The sequence below is a fragment of the Rhipicephalus sanguineus genome, chromosome 6 (assembly GCF_013339695.2).
Source record: "Rhipicephalus sanguineus isolate Rsan-2018 chromosome 6, BIME_Rsan_1.4, whole genome shotgun sequence".
NCBI classification, from domain to species: domain Eukaryota; kingdom Metazoa; phylum Arthropoda; class Arachnida; order Ixodida; family Ixodidae; genus Rhipicephalus; species Rhipicephalus sanguineus.
The window spans coordinates 103,804,513-103,826,259 of NC_051181.1; the positions used below are offsets into that span (position 1 = coordinate 103,804,513).

At 44.6% G+C, this 21,747-nt stretch overlaps 1 long non-coding RNA gene across 1 annotated transcript; it reads right to left on the reverse strand.

Annotated features, from left to right (window-relative positions):
• Window positions 1–1,289: 1,289 nt before the first annotated feature.
• LOC119397999 (uncharacterized) lies at window positions 1,290–20,732 on the reverse strand. The gene is made up of 3 exons (XR_005184717.2): window positions 20,622–20,732; window positions 17,574–17,628; window positions 1,290–1,590 (listed from the first exon to the last, which is right to left on the reverse strand). It is a non-coding gene; the product is annotated as an uncharacterized LOC119397999 (long non-coding RNA).
• Window positions 20,733–21,747: the final 1,015 nt, after the last annotated feature.

Genomic DNA, 21,747 nt, shown 5'->3' on the forward strand with positions numbered 1-21,747 from the left:
ATGTCATAGCTAACAACAAAGAATCCCACTTTTCTTGTCGGAAGGCACAACGCTGCCCCACGATCCACGGGAACACCGCCACCATGTCCGGTGCGTTCACACAGCTACCGGTGCCGTTTCACCAGACTTCGCTCAGCGGACTCTTTCACTCGGGCCGAATTTTGCAGTAGAGAAAAAGAACTCTCCTGCCGAACAGCTAATAACGGTGCGCGAAGAGCCTATTCGTGCCCAGATTAGTGAATTCGACCGCTGTGTATCGGAGCAGTCGCTACTGCTCTCGCGGCCTCACATTCCGATCCGAAATACATAACCCCCGACTCTCGAAAGGCACGTCGGAACGTCATACAAGGCTGCACTCCTTTCGTGGCGTATCAAGTCTACGAAAATTGCATACGGGGTACGGACCCAGCCCACCGTTACCTTATGTGGGGCCCTGCGCATCAGGGCTTGGCAGGAAACGAGGCAACAGATGCAGCCGCCCGCGCGCTCTCTCACCAGGTTGTTTTCTCCTCACCACCCAACCAGGAACCCAATTTTAATCCTGCCTGTGCCTTCAAAGATATTACTGCGTACTATCAAGACAGTCATCACGTTTAGCCCCACCCATGTAAAGGCCTTAAGAAGGCGGAGAAGCGGCTCTTACTACACCTTCTCACCTATGCATTGCTGTGCCCGGCTGTTCTAAAACATTCCGACCCTTCCTTTAGCCGGAGCTCTCCGAATTGTGGCGCGGTGTCTTCAGACTCCTATCACATGGTGTGGGCCTGCCCCTGCAACCTGGCTATATTCCCCGTATCCCCAACCCTACCAGGGAAGACTGGGAGGTGACCATACTCGGCTGCCACGACTTTCAGGCCCAACAAGCCGTAGTCGGGCGCGCTCGGGCGGCGGCCACGGCCACAAGAGTCCCGAACTATAGGGACCTCCACCTAGTATTTGTAAGGTATCTGTATGTATTTGCATAAGAAGAACAGGAGGTATGCTGGGACCAGCGCGGGCTGATCCCCAGCATACCTCCTGTGCCTGTCGTAAGCCAATAAACGTTTTCACCACCACCACCCGCTCCCAAGGAACTGGCATTTCTTGACTGTGTAAACCATGGTGCACACCTTTGACATGCTTGTCGTTGCAGTGCTTCTTATATCTATATATGATAAGTCCTCTCTTGGAAGTCAGCGCTTGTCTTTGTACCCTTCTTTGACCATTGTCCGCCATGTGCTGTTCGCTGGAGGCGTTGCATAATTTCAAAGCAAACAGAAATAACTTGAACAGCGGTTTCAAAATGGTTTCGGGCGCTATTTTTTATTCAGCAGATATTTCCCATGAAAAATAGGTAGAAAGATGTCAGAAAACCGTACAGCTCTGCGTTGCTTTATACCACTTCCTTTACGGTAATCCAGAAGCTGCACAAGCACCCAATTCACACATTTTTTGATAGCATGTGTACGCTTACAATCATCCTCGATGTCGATCAAAATCGTAGGGTCTTCTTTGATGATTGGCCAGGCATATTAAGACATCCCTGTGAACGTTGTTACGTACACAAGAACAGCCGCTACCGCATGGTTGTCCAGCTCGTCGATTTACGCACTGGTTCGAAAAAAAAAGAACAGACATTATAAGAAAACCAAGTAGTTTCATTGGACTTATGCAATAATTTATGATAAATAAGCTCAAAGAAGAAGTTTTGTGTTTTGAGACTCGCGAAAGACGTAGTACTGTACGAAGATTCACTCGACGTGTAGCGTGGTCGTGATTTCGCGACATATCTGCGTGAAATCTTCGCGAAATATTATGAGTGCAAATGATTTCAGGGTATTATTCGAACAGAGAGAACATTTATGTTTGATATTGACGAGGCAGCACACAAAAGACACATTAGAGAGTTTGAGAACTGGGGCCCCAAGGAGCTTGGAGACCAAAAAGCTTGCAAGCCGCCAGGGCGCATGCGCAGAACCCAAGCCACTCTTTGGCTCTTGCGCTCTCGTTGGCCCAAGACGCAAAAATCCAAAACTAGCGTGGGTCCCCAAGGCGTTCTCAAGTTCTCAAATTCTCAAACTATCAAATTAACGCGCACATAACCGTGACGCAAGCACAAGCGCTGGACTGCAACTGACGCTTTATTGTTTGAAGAACAGCTTTATATTGAGTAACACGCGCGTGCGCTTTATGGTCTTGTTCATAGATCATTGCTCTGGTAGCGCATGCGCGTGTTACTCTGTACGATGCGGGACTTCAGACAATAATTCCTCAGTAGCAGTCCGGCTCTCGTGTTTGCGTCTTCATCGTATGTGCGTGAATGCGTCTTTTGTGCGCTGTTTCATCAATATCATGGCACACCAACTATCCCGTCAATAGATACCATAAGTTCATTTTATGGGCGCACGAGATTTATGGGGATTATAAAAAAGTATTAAAAGGCAGCTAGACGGAGCATTGACTTCTTACGGAGATCGATCGGAAGTGTGCCGCTGTGAACTTCTTGTAATACATGAGCAGGAATCAACGAAAAGATAGTACGTAAATCTATGCGATAGGAGAAAAAAAACTTTAGAAATACACTCAAGCAATGAAGAAAAGATATTGCGTTGAGATATATTGGCATTAATATTGTAAAAATTACTGATAAGGGTTACATGTCCCAACAGAAACAGTCAAGTGCGCGAAATAGGGCCAAAAAACTTGGAGGATGTTTGAGCTTCGCCTTCAAGAGTACACTCTAATCACGGTAACGTTTAGGACAGCATAAAAAGACATGTAACCTATAATTTATAAGTTACATGGCTGTTACAGCAATTTTATCTTTGTGTTTTCTTCATTTCCCTCTCTCATAAAGGTTACATCGACAGTAGCGTGCCAAGTTAAAAGCTAAAGCACCGCGATGAGCATTGTAACCTTCAGATTGTAACTTATATATAAGCGCAATGACTCATCCGTCAGGGGACCTACACTATGGAGTGGAAGTTTATTGATCAGTGTGTCACATTGCGATCTGTCTTGTTCAAGGCTGGCTTTATCAATTGAACAGCGGATGATGTACACACAGAACGGGTCTTGACAGCAGAAAAGCAAATCACAGAAGCAGCGATTTTACATTGCGGCATACTGAGGCAAGCGATGGTGGGGTATGAACTAAAACTGGAGTTCAATAAGGTGAGCCCGCTTCCAAAACCCGTAATTTATGAAGTGACATAATCTGCACAGACATCGGCAGAAGCACAAGAACGAAAAACTATCGTATGTTGGTGAAATATTTGTGCTAAACAACTTATTAAGTAGCTCTTATATCTATTTTGCTTTTAAGCCGCAGAAGTAATTAATTTGCCTACGGGAAGCTTCGCATATGGCGACAAGATAAAGTACTGTGAGCACACGACAACCGACCAAATTAAACTGACGATGCGATCGAAGAACCATCCCGTGGCGCGAGAAAAATATTTTTCCGAGACTCGCAATACAATTTATTCGAATTTCGCTGTCGTGTTGTCTAGTTTGTTTCTTTTTTTTCGCGTTATAATTAACGGATCGTAAAGTGCAGCAAACGTCACGGGACAACATAGCACCAAACACGCTTAACCGTCATCAATTCGCCAACACGGGAGAAAAAGATGCCGCTGAGTTCACAAAACAGCGTGGGACGGCCGCTCCAGTAGAGAGGCCGCGTAGAGAGATGTATGAGTTCGCGGTGAGTAACAATGTGGCGTCCTCGAGGCGCCGCTTCAACTTTATCGAACCAGGGACGGCGTCATCTCTCCTAGGCTTTGCACAGCTTGAGGTGTATGCCGGGAAGAGCATTCGAATGCGAGGCGGTTGGTGCGGTTGTTGAAGTCGCGTTTGTGTAGTGCTGCCGGTGCTGCTCTTTGTTTCATCGATTTATCCAAGTTTTACACTCCGCGCTTTGTTGACGTGCGTGGTCTAATCGTGTTGTGTACGTGAGTGGCGTGTAACTGGTGATACAGTAAGCAAGGACAGTCATCAACGTGCACGATCAGCCGCAAATCAGCCACGAGACATGGCAACGGGCACGTTCAGTGGGCTGCGCGGCCATTGCGACGAGCTGCATTGCCGATTCTTCGCTTGAGACTGGCAATTGTCGAGCGGGTTGCATCCGTTGTTACGTTGCCCGAAGACAGTAGTAAATGTGATTTGCAGGTAAGCAATATTCTCTCTTCAGTACGTTATTTTCTTGTGTATATGTACCAAGGCATGCTGAGATGATCTCATATCAGGCAGCTTGGAAACTTCCAGACGCCGATATGCCTTACGTTCGGTGCAGCCGAGGTTATGAACTGTCAAGTGGAATATGCCCCTTGAGGAAAACAATTAGGTACGACCATATTCAAGCTCCACGTGAAATGCCAAGTATGGTCACTGAAAAATGTAAATTGCAATGTTTCTGTTTCTAATCACCTGCTGTCGTGTTTCTGCTACTAAACTGTTACTTACATTATTGTATTGCTGACTCTTGTGCTAAACAGAAGTAAATTGCATTTGGGATTAACGTGCGTTTTCAAATAAGATTTTTGTTTTCCGATAAACGTATTGCACAGGATAGTAGATTTGAGGAACGCTTATGTATTAGTCAAGTAACACCCTTTTTTGGGGGGAGGGGGGGTTGGAGTATGTGTCTCACATTACGTGCTATCGGCAGTTGTGTGCAAAGTGGCAGTAACCGTTGGAATAGTGCAAAATAACGGTCCTCTCCTTTTAGGATCGACTGTCCAGCGAGGAGATTGCGGAATCAGCAACTGACATATTGACTGATGAAACATGATGGTGCGTGCAGCAAGAGAGGGTTTGACTGCAGATCCTGACCACCTGCCCCTGTAAATTTGTACCAACCACAGGCGAAAACAAGAAGAAACGCTTTGAATACCTGCGGTCTTCTATCAGTTAGACAAGTCCCTGAAGCTATAAATCAATAAACTTTGATGTATTCTGCTTTGGAGGTATAAAGCAATAAAATATGAATTCTTTTCGAATGGTGCATGTTCTTTTTTTCTTCAGAAAGTTTCTTGTGAGCACGCACAACCCGAGCAACAAAAGTAAAGGACTGACAATCACCCTCTTTTTGGCTGCCCTCTGGGTTTCAGCTGTCCTGCAGTACCAGCATTTATGGTATGCCGCACACACTAGTGTACTTAAGGAGAAGCACGACGCTGATCACGTATTATTTGCAGGGGGCTCCACTCAGTATAACAGCTCTACCCGTGGCCCACCCACCCAGATGTCGCCTAACAAAGGGTATGTGCCTCTTTTTTCTTTCGATCTTCTTTCTGCGACAATATTTCGGACCACTCGCTACACGCATGATCGGCCCAGCCAAGTGTCGTCTAGCAAGAGAAGCGTGGCTCTTCCTTTAGGGCTTCTTTCTGTGCACGCCTAATCTTTTGTACTTCTTTCTGCGGCTTTATTATGCAGCGTACAAATATGTACACAGAGTAATGAGAACTTTCACGGCGGTGTCATATGGCCTGCCCTGTCCTGAATACACACGCTGGAGCTTTGGAATAATTCTGGTACTTGTCTGCATAGATCACGACAGTTGCGGTGTCCGTGGCAAGAGATTGTACGCTTCCATAATCGCAAGAAAAAACACAAAACAATTTCCTTTGGAGTTGGCTTAGAGCTTGCATGCATCATAACGTCACACCTTCGCCCACAAGCATCGCGTCGTTCGAAGGCGGTCTGCCACTAAAACGATAATTAAGAAGAGCAGGTGATTGACAGATATTCTTAATCATGAGTTGTGCCATGTGTATCAGACAAGTATCCTCTCTTGATCCAATTACGTAGATGCTTAAGCATTACAATTTGCATCTCTCGAGAAAACCGCGTTGCGGCTCTTGATATGCGCTCTTCGTATTACTGTATGTTTTGCGTATGCATACATTTGCATTTACTGCGTGTTTTTCTAATAATATCATTCAGCATTCGTATATAATATGCACAAACGTACCAGCCAGCTACTTATTACGCGATGATTTCAGACATTTCTTTGGGTTTTGCGAGAAGTACGTGAAACTGACTTAACGTGGCGTGTGGCGAGTGGTCTGTATATCAATTTTGAATATACTCTACGCCGTGAGGAGCAGTGTTAATTCTCCGCGCACTTCTTTACCGCCTTCAGCAGCTTCCCTGCTTTGTCAACTTCCCATTTTGTCAGTATCCACGTTTCCAATGCTGATCCCATATTTGAAGGTGAACAAAATGGCAAATAGCCCTATAACAAATAAACGGCTGGTATTTATTATCGGATAAGACACAGTTTGATAAGCACGAATCACACAGTCAATGAAAGTGCACGAGCAGCAGAAAAATAATTGAAGTGTTATAATCACGCCAGCCTATGCTTAAACTGCATAGAAGTTGGACCAAGAGAGGATGACCTGACACGTATACCATGATACCGTTATAAAATCTCTGGTCTTCACTGATATTGACGGGTCGACCACATTTTAATAATAATCGCGGTTCATCATTACTGTAGTGCATGCTAACTCCAAGTCGCTTCGAATATGCGAATGTTTTGTTAGCTGCCTCTTTCTAATGAGCGAAGGCGACGCGTTTGGCCTCGGTCACCGCAATTGTCACATTCTATAAGCAGTCATGCACTTGATTTATTACAATGCGCCATCGCGTGTGTTCCGAGAAGCACCTTCCATGTGACACGTTCCGCAAAGGTTCGTATTTCTTAGCGTACGTATATGGGCGGTGTATTAAAACCGCACAAGGAAGCGCGGAAAAAACACGAGGCATGCGCAGCACGAAGTGCGAAAGAGGCTGTGCTTCCGTTGCTGTGGCACAACTGGCTGATCCATGTGATGAGCGTAACCTCCTGGACTGCGTCGAAGAAAGAAGAGCGAAGGAAAGAAGAGGCGCAGAGCGGTGGCCGTATAAAATCTCCTGCAAGCCGTTTTGTGTAAACACTATACCGTGTACTGTACAACGTAACCTCTATTTTTACGTGATGTGGCCGTATAAAATCTCCTGCAAGCCGTTTTGTGTAAACAGTATACCGTGTACTGTACAACGTAACCTCTATTTTTACGTGATGTGGCCGTATAAAATCTCCTGCAAGCCGTTTTGTGTAAACAGTATACCGTGTACTGTACAACGTAACCTCTATTTTTACGTGAGAATGCTCGATACTGTGAACGGGTACTAAAGGTTACTAGATAACTTCTATTTTATAAGTACACAAATTTGTGAAAATGTGCACCTTTAGTAAACGTTACCGTGCTTAGAGTGTAGTACGCGACAGCGTAATCGGGCCCCGTGCGCATCGCCTTCTCAATTGCTAGCCTGGCTTCGGTTCTCGGTGCATGCCTCAACCGTGCCGTAAGGAAACGAACGAGTGTGCGCGTAACATTGACCATTTCAAACTAACGTAGAATGCCTACTGCAAGTGCAGTTGTTGAGTGCCCACTGCGCCATAATTCTTCCTTTTTGAAATCAGCAAAGGGCCCACTACGCGTCTGTAAGGCAACAAGCGAACCTACGCAGCTGGCCACTTTTTGATGCTTTTGATGCTGATGATGATTAAATTTGTGCGAGCGCGTTGTAATGGGTGGGCCTTTCAAACACGCACTCGTTGCGGAATTCACATCTTTTGACGCCTTGCGCGATTGTACGCTTCTTCCACGCAATATTACATGCGTTAAGGAGCCTTCTTTCACTACATGACATTCATATAGGCTTTTTGTCCGAAGCAGTTTCAAGCAATAGCGTCGCTGTGTGGTAGAACGCCTGCTTGCCACGCAGACGGCCTGGGCTCGACGGCCTGGGCCTGGGCCTGGGTCATGCCTCGCACCGAACCTTAGTGACATATACCTTGCATATGATGACCGATTGCTGATGAGCATGCTTGACCAAAATATTGTCGCCAAAGTATGTCGTTACGTAGACGACTTCTTGATTTTCATCGACTGCAGTGACGCTACCTGCCAGCACCTAACCGACGATATTGTAATGACTTTTAATGAATGTTTTAAACCGCTTTTATTGACCCATGAGATGCCAACTGACAACAGCTTACGCTTTTTAGATTTGAATTTGATTCTTTCACCTGACCATGTGTGCTGGCTATATGCACCTAGAACTGGAAAACCTCTTTTACCCTATGACTCTTCCCATTCCAAGTTAGTGAAGCGAAGCATCACAAATCTTTGTCTCATCAACCCCCTTAGGAAATCATGTCGTCATGTCATGCAGCGCAGCTTTGCAGCTCAAGCTGAAAGGCTTTTGAGTGCCGGGTACCCAGCTATCCTACTGGCATCTATAGCTGAAAAGCTATTAAAACAGATAAAAAAAAGACTGCAACTCCGCGGCTCAGCCGGAATCTAACGACCGAAAAAGACCCGTAGTTTTACCCTACGTGCATGAAATTTCCCACCGACTAAAAAAGATAGGGGAGAAGGTCAGTGTGAAAGTGGTGTTTTCGGTGCCGGATAAGTTACAGCGGCTTTGCAAAGCAGTCAATCCCCCCGTATCACGCGCCACTGTTTGCTCAACCAAGCACAAAACTCGGTTTGTGCCGTGTGAAGTGGGGGTTGTTTACTCGATACCACTCTGATGTGGTAAGAGGTATATCGGCCAAACGGGGCGCTGCCTTAATGAAAGGCTAAAAGAGCACCATTATAATCTTCACAAAGCAATGCAGGAACACATTGGAATTCACTGCCGCGATTGTGGATGCTCCCCTATGTTTGATCAATGTGAAGTAGTAAGGAAGCACCCGTCACAAATCACTCGAGAGATTATTGAAGCGCATTGTATAGCAAGAGCTGGCATCAGATGTATCAGCACCCCTTCGTTGGCTTTATCTGAACATGAAGTGGCCTTCCTTAATCAGGGAAACCGTCTATGAATCCGTGGCATGTGACAGTGCGATGGTGTGTCTAATCTTGGCGTTGCGTTAGGGTGTTTTTTGTATGCTTGCGCAAGTCTACATATTTGATGCATTTTCACAATAAAGCTCAGTTGGAAGTTAGCGCTCTGTCCTCTTGTGCCGATCTGCTCGGCCGTTTCTTCTTCCCCGTTATGCGCTATAGCAGTTCAAGTACGACGAACCAACTCGCCCAATCTTCAACACTTGTGTACTGCATTGCGTAACTAACTCGTGGTATACCAAACTGGTAATATGCAACGATTTTATTGCTGAGCACAGTGGCTCTAGTCATCTCGTCACAGAGAGCGTGTCATTCTTGTTTCATGACAGTGTCTTTCAAAGGGCAACTCTCATTCCTTTGAATTCCTTAATCATTTTCTTATTTCCTTGTCACCATGCCCTAAGATACTTGTTGATTAAACGAATCCGTTGGTTCAACAGCTCACCAGGTGCAGCTGCGATTCCGGCAGCAGCACTAGCAATGAAATTTAAATTGTCACATGTAACATCTAGGGCCGCAGAGCTCGCCGCTATGAGAGCCGCTTTACAATGCATCGTACAAGTGCGACCATGCTAACTGGTCATATTCTGCGATTCAAAGGCAGCGCTTCAGAGTTTGCAGTTTGCCCTGCGTGTACGAGCAATTGGTGCTTGAAATAAGAAATTGACACCATCAGGATCGAGCAAGAGGATAAGACATTATGTCAGCGGCTACCAGGTCCTACCGGCATAAATGGGAATCAATTAGTCGACGGCGCAGCCAGCTCAGCCCATGAAAGAACTAAAGTGGTTCCGATCCCTCTATCATGGACTGATGCGGCAAGAAAGCTTTATTTGTGGGGACGGAATCTTACACGCACGTTTTGGTTCTCCTCCTGGCTAGGCCAGTGCCCACATGAGTTTGTTAAAACTGTTTCAAAGGGCAAAAATTAGCTGTCCCAATTTTACTTTCTTACACGTAATAACAATAATATCTGGGGTTTTACGTCCCAAAACCACGATATGATAATGAGGGACGCGGTAGTGGAAAGCTCCGGAAATTTCGACCATCTAGTGTTCTTATTTAACGTGCACTGAAAACGTACAGTACACAAGCCTCTAGCATTTCGCCTTCGTCAAAATGCGACCGCCACGGCCGGGATCGAACCCGTGACCTTCGAGTCAGTAGACGAGCACCGTAAACGCTGGTTCTTCCAGCGAGGCGGACTACTTTCGCACTTGTCTGTCGTTAGTCATGTATTTGTTGGGAGCAGCCATGCTCCCAGCCGCCAGCTGCCAATCATGTAGTTGTCATCAAATAATCTTCCTCAGCCCTTGCACGACGAGAGATAGTGAATGAGGGAAAGATTAGGCACCCATTTGTTAAAAAGCGTGCTAAAATAAAAGCACGTCTGATCAATAGTTAATTTCGACTGTTATCGGAAAGCGCCATCACAAAGCGGTATCTCTGATTTAACGAGTCTGTCGCGATAACCATTAATGCGCGCGAACGAATTTGAAATTATATTTAATGTACACGGCCACTGTTCTAATATTTGATGAAGCAGCGCACAAAAGGGCAAATTCACGCACACATAAAATGACGAAAACACAGCGCTTGTGTTCTTGTCATTTTATGCGTGCGTGAATTTGTCTGCAATAAGGTACGCATTTGGACTGGTTGGTTAATGATTAACTGTAGAAAACAGCGCTGAAAGACGGGACGACGAAAGGACACAAACCACGACGTTGACTAAAAACCAAATGTGCTTTATTTTTCCAGTCCGCATGTGTATACTCCGCCACAATTTCAAGGAAACAGAAAAGTGAGAAAGCAAAGAAGAAGATGATGATTAGCCTGCGCAGAGGCCAAAAAGTCCTTAATCAGACAGAAAAGTTAACTCCTTCGGAAGGAGGGAGATCGAGGGGAGGCTGACACGTGCCTCGCTGCCGTTATAGATATGATACGCTTCAGAAATGACTCGCGCCCGTTCACCATGGTACTTTGACAGGAATATCGAATCTTTAAAAGATGGCTGGCAACCACAGTCACTACAGTGAAGAGACAGTTGACTATCTCTGGCTTGTTTACGGACGTTGTTCGCATGCTCGCGCATGCGGTCATTAGCGCACCGCCCCGTTTGACCAACATAGTAACGCCCGCAAGAAAGAGGTATCTTATACACAACACTAGCACAACATTGAACATACTTCTGGCGATGCTTCTTGCTACATCTTTTCGTCTTGATCGTAAATTAAGACATGCCAATTTCGGTATATATCAAGCTAATGAAACGGCCGCAACACAACCAAGACCGTGTCATGCGTGTCATGACGCACATGACATGATGTTCACGCCATGTCTGTCCGTGTCTGGAATGCACTAATGCCGTGCCATGCCAAGTGTTTCTGCATCAGACCATGCCATGTATGTCATTACGTGCATGACATGATTGGCATGATTTTCATACTGTCACGTGTTCGTGACGTTGACGATGGCAGCAGTCGGCGTGTTCAAAACTAAACTTTTTATTTGGGCGTACTTGTGCCCGGAAAATGAAAATACGACATGCAAGCGATTTACACTAATAGTGGCGTGAACACTCGTCGGCCGTCGAGTAATCTCATCATCGGTGGAGCGCGTCGTCTTTTATAATGCAGTCATCACAACTTCCAGTGTTATCGCTGGAGCTCGCGTAAGCTCTCGAATAAACTTAACTGTTTGCATCCTGCGCGTAATCTTAACAGAATGACCTCGAATAATCGCGAAGCTTCTCAAGCATCGCGGTGCTGTCTGCGCGCAGCATTGCTAACAGTTTGTGTGGCTGAAACCCGAATACATCAAAATAAACTTCATAAACGTGCGTGGCAATATCATGACTCATAATTTATGTTCGTCATAGGCTCATGTCATGCCATACCCATATTGGTATATATGGAAATCATGAAATGGCCGCGAAACCATTAAAACCGTCTCGTGTGTATCAAGACGTAACACATGACAGGATGTTTATGTTATGATCTGTAATTTATCGACGTCATACATTATAACAGGAGGCCGCATTTTTAGGCATTAAAAGAGCGCGTTTTAAGTGCCGGAAATGGGCAGTAAAAAAAAACGTTTTAGGCGCCAAGAATAGGCAGACAAAACAAGATTTAGGCCTCCAACGTCGTAAATGTAGGCACAATACATTTTTACCTAAATGCAAATAATTTCAAAGCAAGGACGTGCGCGACTTGCATCTACCACATGAAAGTAAAAGATGATATAGTTTATAATGGCACAAAGGCTCCAACAGTTGAACATAGACGTGCAAATCACTCTTTCCACGCACGGTTCGTAGGATACGGTCTCTTCTTTCATTCTCTGGCATGGTAAATCAAGTGTCCACCTGACAACCCACTGTTGAGAAGGGCAGCACAGGAGAAGGTAGCCAGACCACTAAAACACCAGAAAAGGGGGGATGCCTCGTGTTGGCCGGATATAACCGTGCAGGATCAATTTCTTCCCTATCGGTGAAAACATTAAGGAGTAACTTACAAGCAAAACAAAAGCCGCCTGCCCTTCACATTTCGCTTTCTTTTGATCTTCACTCTCCTCTTCCCTAACGGCTCTACACTGTTTTGCATTTGCCGACCACTCCCGCCATGTCAGCGCGGCGACGTATGGAGGGTGGCGCGTCCCATTTCACTGCTGCTAGTGGTTGTTTTCCGGAAGCTGTCTGAAGTAGAGCACTAGGTTGAACCGCATAGAGTTCCGAACAGTCATTCTTGCCAGGTAACATGAATAACGGCCTCAAACTGCACTCGAATCTCCAATTTAAGTATAAATAGTGTTCATATAGGCGGCGATCCTAAAATGGGCATTTCTAGGCACTAATAGACATTTAGGCACAGACGCCAATAACAGGCATTTATAGGCGCTATAAAGCACTACAAAAGCCCTTCTCAACCTCTAATTCCGGCTCATATATCAAAGTGGGGCGAAATGATTGCAAGGGACAAATTGGGCATTTGCCTAAAGTCCGGTCTCTGTGAATGACATGCCATGCCAATTTTGGTAAATGTCAAGTTCGTGACATAGATAGATAGATAGATAGATAGATAGATAGATAGATAGATAGATAGATAGATAGATAGATAGATAGATAGATAGATAGATAGATAGATAGATAGATAGATAGATAGATAGATAGATAGATAGATAGATAGATAGATAGATAGATAGATAGATAGATAGATAGATAGATAGATAGATAGATAGATAGATAGATAGATAGATAGATAGATAGATAGATAGATAGATAGATATGCTCCACGTGCCTTTGGTTCATCAAGAAATTGATCGCATTGAAAAGCTTTTCCTCTTCTAAGCGCACTTCACGAGCGATGTGCACGGCATGGAACTATCGAAACACTGGCTCGTTGGCCACATCCAACGGAAAGATTTTCAGATGGATCGGCCGGTGTTCAAACTCGTCCACATATGTGAAAGAGATAGGGCGTGCAAACACGGACACAAGAGAGATATCAAGACACGACAAACGCCGACTAAGAACTGAAAAGGCGCACAACGGCGCACAACGGCTCCTGGAGGCGTGAAGTTCGCCGCTAGGAGATTTTTTCTACTATTTCACCACCAAATAACCTACTTGTCCTCGGAGGAACTGTCGTAGAGGATAGTCACTGCAAAACCCTAGCCTTCGTCCAAAATATTGCTTTAAACCTAATCTAAAAGCAATAGACGTCTTAAGCCTGCCGCGCAGCATCACTAGACTAGTCGCAGAAGAAGAGCGCTCGCATTGCATTTCAGACTGCATTGCTAGTATCAAGAGTATCAAGGGCTCTAATAAGCAAATTAGCACTCCAGATACTATCCAGTCTTTGGTTAAGTATTGTGTGGAGAAGAAACTCAGGCCTATTATTTCATATAAGGAAGGGTATTTCGTAATTATGTCCAGACAGCATGTTCTCAGAAAAGCGTTAACAGCCATAAAAAAAGAATTTTAGGATGGTAAAACTTAAACCACCAGTAGTTAGGCAGTGTGCTGTCAATCTTTTGTTAAGACGTAATCTTGAGAAAATCGCGTGTAATGTCAAGAAGGCTAAATCGCTCACTTTATAATTTTTTTTTCAGCGAAAACGCATAAGAACGAGATTCCTTTTCGAGCTATTGTTTCTGAAAAAAGGCACCTGGCAAATTGCTGTTTCTAGTTACTAGCAGAACCGCTTAACCTCACTGAGTTTTTCAGACCCTTTTCGCATGCGTAATTCTCAGGCGCTAGTTCAGTTTCTACTCAGAGGAGAACCCTGGTGGTTGTAAAGCTTTTAGCATGGATATCGAAGACCTTTATTATTCCTAGCCACATGAAGGGTTATTAAAATGTGTTAGAGACTGTATTAATGAACAAGGACAGGAAACTGTTTTCACTGATAAAAGTATGTGTCTAAGGAGGCTTTTCTAGAAATCCTTTCCATGTATTTAAAGTCGACGCTGGTAGGTTGGAGGGAAGGTATTTAGGCGCAGAAATCAGGAATTTGTATTGGTTCAAAGGTTGCTCCAATTCTTAGTGATTTATACCTTAGCAAGATCGACAAACGTTCAGAGGACGCCTTAGGTAATGATATTAATAACGGTTTTCTGTACGTGGACGATTACTTGATTTTCTGTAGCGGTGATGACCTTGAATCGGTGGTCACGTGAATAAGCGAACAATTTGAATTAAACGGAGGAGGGCTTAACTTAACTAAAGAATTGCCTCAGAATGATGCAATACAATTTTTAGACGTTTCCTTAACGTTTCAGGACAACCACGTTTGCTGGCAAAATTGTCCTAGATCTCCTAAACCGATGTTAATATTCTCGTCGAAGCATTCTAAGATTGTAAAAAGTGGTATAGTCATGTCATACCTCAAGTCGTCTCTCACTGAGTCATGGGAACACAAAATGAGTGCCAGCTTTAGCGCATAGGTTACACGTCTTTTAGGTGTAGGTTATCCTCGCGTGGCAGTTGCCACTGTCACTGAACGCTTAAAGAAATCAATTTTGTGAAGTCCGAGCATGGTTGCAGAAAGCAATAGGAAAAAATTCGGCAGATCCCACGCCTTGCGGGAATCGGTTTCATGCGAAGCAGTCAGCGAGTGGTTCTATGCTGCATTTTTTGGCTTGAGCCAAGCGTTACAAGGTGAATCGAGGTGTTTTTGTAAGTGTAGTAGATGTGTGCATTAGTAAAACTTGCTGTTGGGCTAGTTGGTGCATGTTTACAAGAAAATTCGACGACGCAAACCACCGAGAAGAAAAGGCGAAAGGAAAGAAAGGACAGGCGAAAGAAAAAAGATATCTGTATTAGCGATACGTCGGTGGTACTGCGTTCAGCTGAGTTTGATTTTTTTGACAGATTTCTGAATTAGCACGTGCATTGAGAGTGGCCGAATGTTCGATGTGACGCATGGTGTGTTATTGCGCATGTGTGGCATGGTATATATATTGCGGTGGATTTGCAAGAATAAAGTCAGTTGCGAGTTGACGCTCTTTCCTTTCGCCTTTTCTTCTCGGTGGTTTGTGTCGTCGAATTTTCTTGTATAGATATGTGCCCATCGTGGGCTTACCAGGCACGTCGACAGCATTGGCGTTTAAAGGGTAACTTATGGCCTGACGCAGGCCCGTAGCCAGGAATTTTTTTTTTTTTGGGGGGGGGGGGGGCACTCGCTAAAACCCTTGACTTTTTGAGGAAAACACCAATTTTTATTATTTATTTTTGGTAAAATCACGTACTTCACCAAAATTCGGGGGGGGGGGGAGGGGCTAGCCTCTTCCCCCCCCCCCTGGCTACGGGCCTGGCCTGACGTAACGGCAGTACCCACTTAAAGCACACACGTCAGTAAACGGAGTACACTTTACGGTGCGATCATGTGAATGTCATACGTAACTTTCGTTAGTGCATTCTGCCGGGGTCGGGTAACGCTTGAATATAGCTTGCTAAATCATAAAAATACAAATGCGACGTTTTTTAGGCTGCTATAAAAGCGGAGTCAACACTGGAACCACAGACGTTAACCGGACATGACGTCTGTATAGCAGGAGTACAAATGTATTGTTTGTTTCTTTGTTATAAAATTATACAGCTAGCAGCACAGCCACAACTGACGTTGCACCGACATTACGCCTGCATAGGGTGTTTTTCCAAAGTAGTTTCTAGAGCTGGCGTGGCTATTTGGTAGAATACCGGACTGCCCTGCAGAATGCTTTGGTTCGATTCCTGCTGGGATCCTACTTTTTATTCTTTGCATTTGTTGGGTCAACGCTGCCGATGTCGGTTTTCCTAACGCTCTCGCATCTGGGTAGATATAAAGTGTCAATCACCTGTAGCGCATAGCAGTACACCGCGGCCCGTAGTAAATGGGTATGTGCCACACGTGTCTGGAGGAAAGGTTTTGACGACGTACGCGACAAGATTTTCACGTTATTCATGTAATGAGCCGAATGTCATTGTCATATTCGTCAAATCCTCTTACCCTCCCACGCCAATTTCGGCCTACACCAAGTTAAGGAGGCGATCACGAGAGCACCCAGACGTAGGCGGCCAGATAGATAGATAGATAGATAGATAGATAGATAGATAGATAGATAGATAGATAGATAGATAGATAGATAGATAGATAGATAGATAGATAGATAGATAGATAGATAGATAGATAGATAGATAGATAGATAGATAGATAGATAGATAGATAGATAGATAGATAGATAGATAGATAGATAGATAGATAGATAGATAGATAGATAGATAGATAGATAGATAGATAGAAACGCTCAAAGTGCCGCTAAGAAATGCTTCGCATTTCTTAGCGGCACTTTGATCGTTTAAAAGCGTGTCGCCGGTATTCCTTATATTCATTGCGTATCTCATAGGCTAAAAAAAGTAGGGGGTAAATACAGCGCTAATGCAGTTTTTATGGCTGGCAATAAGCTAGGTAAGATATGTGCCGTAGTACAGATAAAGAATAAGCGGGTGATAGACAAGAAGCGGACTGATATTTGTGTTGTGAAACATACCAACAAATTTATTGATTGCGGTGGTGTATAAGATTCCGTTTTGCTGCGGCCGCTTTTACGTAGGGCAAACGGGTCGCTGTGTTAACAAGAGATTAATGAAACATAAGAGATCGCTAACTGGAGGCTCACCATCTAATCTATGTTTACATTATCGAGAGCGTAAGTGCACGCCTAAATTCGATGAATGAGCGATTTTGTACCGGCACAAAAATGAAGAAACGCGTTTGATGGTTGAGCGCATGCTTGAGCCAACCGTGGATTAACCTCCATAGGAAGAAATCAAGTGTCTGAATAGTTATCTCTCACGTAGACCACCAGGCGTGCCGGATTGATAGGTTCGCCTATTGCATGCGTATGCGAAGATAAGTTTTCGTGCGTTCTTTCTTTTCCGCCGTTGTGCGTCTCTTCAGTTGTTAGTCGGCGTTTGTGGTGTCTTCTCTCTTGCGTTCGTGTTTGCACGCCCTGTCTCTTTAACATGAATACTTACCAACCAGCTCAGCTCTCTGTTATTTTAAATCATAGATTTACAAAGTAGAATACTAGAGAAGCAGTCAATGGGTTATGATATTGCCAAGTGGTTATATTGCGAAGTGCTTTCGACGTTGGGGCGACAATATGCACTATAGCATGAGTAACAGTCGTGCTTACGTTACTTGTGCAAGCATATCTAATAGTCAAGCCAGTAGGACGTGGAATCACACATCTGCAATGAAAACGACGATGAAAACAGTTGGTTCTTCCAAGAAAGAAGAAAAAACAAACAAACTGGGTTGGTTATCCTACACAGAGGTAGTAAATCAGTAGCGGCATTTGCGAGAATCTTCAGAATTATATGCGGCAGCAAAAGTGTGGAAGCTTTTCGCGAAGAGCTCAGTCGTGCATGCTCTTGCTGTAGAAATATGAGTACTTCTACAACAGCAAAACGAAGTTGTTCTAAGAGGCACAAAAATCCTTACGTCGCATGTGCAGCAAACGTAATCTATCAAATACCTCTTTCATGTGACAAGCAGTACGTAGGACAAACTGCCGCTGTATTAATGACAGGCTCCGGAAACATGCTTGTAATATCAAGAATGGTCGCCATAGTTTCTTGGCCTTCTACTGCAGCACGTGCGGCTGCAAGCGGCTTTTGCATGACACAGTCATCATCAGAAAAAAAACAAATAAAAGAAAGAAATTATCGAGGAAGAGAGGATTTGTAAAATAGGGCAAGACTACGTCAGCACTCCCTCCCTCAGGCTGTGTCAAAAAGAATTAACTTTCCTGACATTGTAAGATGTTCGCGCAGGACACTTGTGTGCTTCTGGGGGGGATATTGCTTGTTTTTTTTTTCATTTCGAGAGTGTATATCTGTACGCGCTTAAAAATAAACTTTGCTGAAAGTTAGCGCTAGTATACGTCCACTCTCTTGTCCTGCGTCAAATTTTTGCGTTACGTGATTAAGTATGTAATAGCAGCAAGCCCAAATTCACAGACTTGTAAATAGATGATTACAGTAGTTGTTCTCCCAAGATGAAAGAGAAACCGAGGAAATATCTAAACAAATCATGCTGGTTAGTATGATGCTGCCTATTAATATGGTGCTGGTTATTATTATTTCAGTAAGATGCCTCGTGAAACAGTGCGTATGCTGTGCCAAGAAGCTTGGTCGAACAGGGTTGTGACCCGTCATGTACAGCGCGTCGGGGAAATGCATGGAACAGTACGACGATACCTCTCCCTGTTCTGCTAAGGCCCATCAACCGAATAATTGTGGTTAAATCCTTATTAGGAAAAATTGGAGAGTTAGCATTACTCCGCGCAAGGCACTACTGCCAAAACAATCAACTCCAGCGCTTGGCGAATGGATGCCGCTGTAGGCGTGCGCTCGAGGCGAGCAGCAAACAGCAAACGTGCCTAAGCAAATTGACATCTCTCAGGCATCAAAAGAAATCGCAGACCACCGCGAACGAGCAATACAATTTCAGTGAATGAAATATTATTTTTCACAATATTGTTAGGGTGCAGTCGCCACTGAACGGGCTTCAATGCGAATTTGGGATAAGGGCAGTCGGTGGCTGTTTACCACGTGTTTCAATCATGCAGTCCGAAAAAGGAAAAAAAAAGAGGCAGGTCTGGTTTGACTGCTCCTTAGACGCGCTCTATTTTTCTTGTGTTCAGTACCGGCTCGCAGAAATCAAACTATGTAGCGGTTCACGAACCGCGCCCATAGAGTAAACCTTTGCTTTCTGCGCGTTGCACAGTGCTGTTGAGTTAGCATGGCAATCACAATTCACAGAGACGTAAGCAATCACAAGAACGCAAACTCAGCCGGCAATCACTGTTTCGAGTGCACTGCTCATATTTCGCGCAGCTCTTGCATTGTAAACATTGCCTCCGATATAAGTGGCAACCTGCGGTGGCTGTTAGACCTGCTGCCATTGTTCAATGTGTACAGCCCCGGAGCCTTGAAGTGCGTCAACTGAACAAAGTGCACCGTATAACCATTTATAACGGTTAATTATTAACCCTGAACATAATCCGCACAGGAATCAAGGGCAGCTGTCTTATTGTTGCAGCGCACTTTCGTTAAATGCAATAAGGCAGAAACTCCCCACTGGTGAATTATCACGTAGTGCGTAGCATTTTCGGTATTACTTAATGGAATTATAATATTTTAATTAGTGCGCGCGACACCGATAAGAGAGCCGCATCGTAACGGCAGACGCTCACCTAAAAAAAAGCAGCTTATAGGCTATACGTTGACCCACCAATGAGAATGTCATAGCAGAAAGAAGGAGTACATTTTTAGCGCGCAAACTTACCATGTTATTTGATTTGCATAGTTGAATCTAACTCCATCTTTGTGCAGGCGTGCTGTTGTATTAGCACTTACTTTGCGAGCAACGAGCCCGCTCTTTCGCTCACCTTTGTTCTATATGTTCCTCCGTAAAAGCGCGTACGTCGTCTGGCTATACTGAGCAGTTCAAAATGGGATGAGTCATAGTCGCATAGTGCTTATATACTTGTACTTAGACCATTCTTATATATACTTGCTCATATGCCACGCAGACTCCCCGATCACCGTAATCGTCGAGTGCGTTGGACGTTAAAAGGAAGGAAGGAACAGGAGAGAAAGGGAAGGCAGGGATGTTAGCCAGTCTAGAAAAACTGGCATGCTACCCTACGGGAGAAAGAGATGGGGGAGCTTTAAAGTAGAGGTAGAGAGAAAGAGAGAGAGGGGGAGCACGCGCCCTCAGAGTCCCACAACTCATAGTCACGATATCGCCACTGGTCTATAACCAGCAGTGCAAGTCTGATGACTTCAAGAATTTGAGCACTGCTTTCGTGGCCTTCATCCGCGATGACCTCCCAGGACGATATTCCAAAATGGCTGTTGCCGTCATCGGTGAGTAGTCTACGCGAAGAAAAGCGACCGCGAGTGATTTTCTCGGCGCACTATACCAAGGACAGTCGCAGAAGACGTGCTGTAATGTTTTATCGTTACCACAGTTGTCACAAAAAGGGTTGTCAGCCATTTCGATGCGAAAGGGGAAAGACTTCATTAAAAGGTGCAATAGAAGGGCATTCAGATGAACGCAGATGCAAACTGTACAGCAAATAGAATGGTTTGCGACAGGTGCACGTCGTTCTTCAAGTTTCCTATTAAATGCGTTCCCTTTTACGAATTAAATAAATTCTGTAAGCTATACTTACAGAGCCATGCTACTGAGCGCTACCAGTACGAATAAATACAATATTATAGGCTTCATCTTCACGGCGTCTCCAAGGACTCAGTAACTACAAGGTTTTGCCCAACATTCTAGCAATGTTTGACATTCAGGGCGTTTGATATATAACGTGCCTGCATCGTCGCATAAACTTAAGGAATGCTTTTGTTTACAGATGATGAAGCATACCACTATGTCACTGTCTTGTGCTAGTGCCAAGGCTGAAACAGCTTTGCGACTTCTTTTATAACGACTGATCTTATAACAGAGAAAAAAAAAAGACATAAGAAGACAGAGGCAAAGAGAAAAAGAACGAAACAGGGGGAAAAAGACAGAGAAAATTTCCAAAACTTGGCAGAACAGCAAAAGCTGCTGCGGGCTACGCTGATGCACGCAGGGCAAGCCACGCTAATCTTTCTGATTTATTTATTTTGTGACCGAGAATATTCGATGCCACGGATAGTATCAAATACATGCTTTATCATTTTTCTTTCTTTTTTCGGCGAGGAGAATATTTATTTTGAATTCCACCTGCAGTTTTTTTCCTCGGAAATCTACCGACCGTCCGCGCGATATTCCTTCGCTTAGAGTTCAAATTGCAGTTGTACTTTAACGCATAAGATAGTTGAGTGTAGGGCTAGATGGTGTTTTGCGTTAAGTTCATCGTCAATGAAATCGGTTAACCGTTTGCGCCTGTGCTCGTCTTCCTCTGCGTTGTCCCGTTTCGTTGCGCTATTTACGATGGCTTCAATGAGTAAAACAATTCATTGCTACTATCTTGGTTGACCATATTTTCACCACAGATTTGACAGCACATATCTCCAAGTAAAGTTTGGGTTCTTTAACCGCGATACGATAATCGCGATTCAGCCAGAGGCTGACCACCAGGCTTGTGAAGATTAGGCACCGGAGGTTCCCTGTCAGCGACGGTCGTGGTGGCGATTTGCAGGCAGACGCTCGGAGATCATGGAGAATTCGAGCAGTTTATATACAGAAGGCTGCCAAAACAGCATATTTACAACGTATTTACAAGCTCAGAGCGCCTACGCTGGACATCGTCCACACCTCGGGAGACCTGCCGTCCAGCCACCTTTCGCGAGTGCGCACAAGCC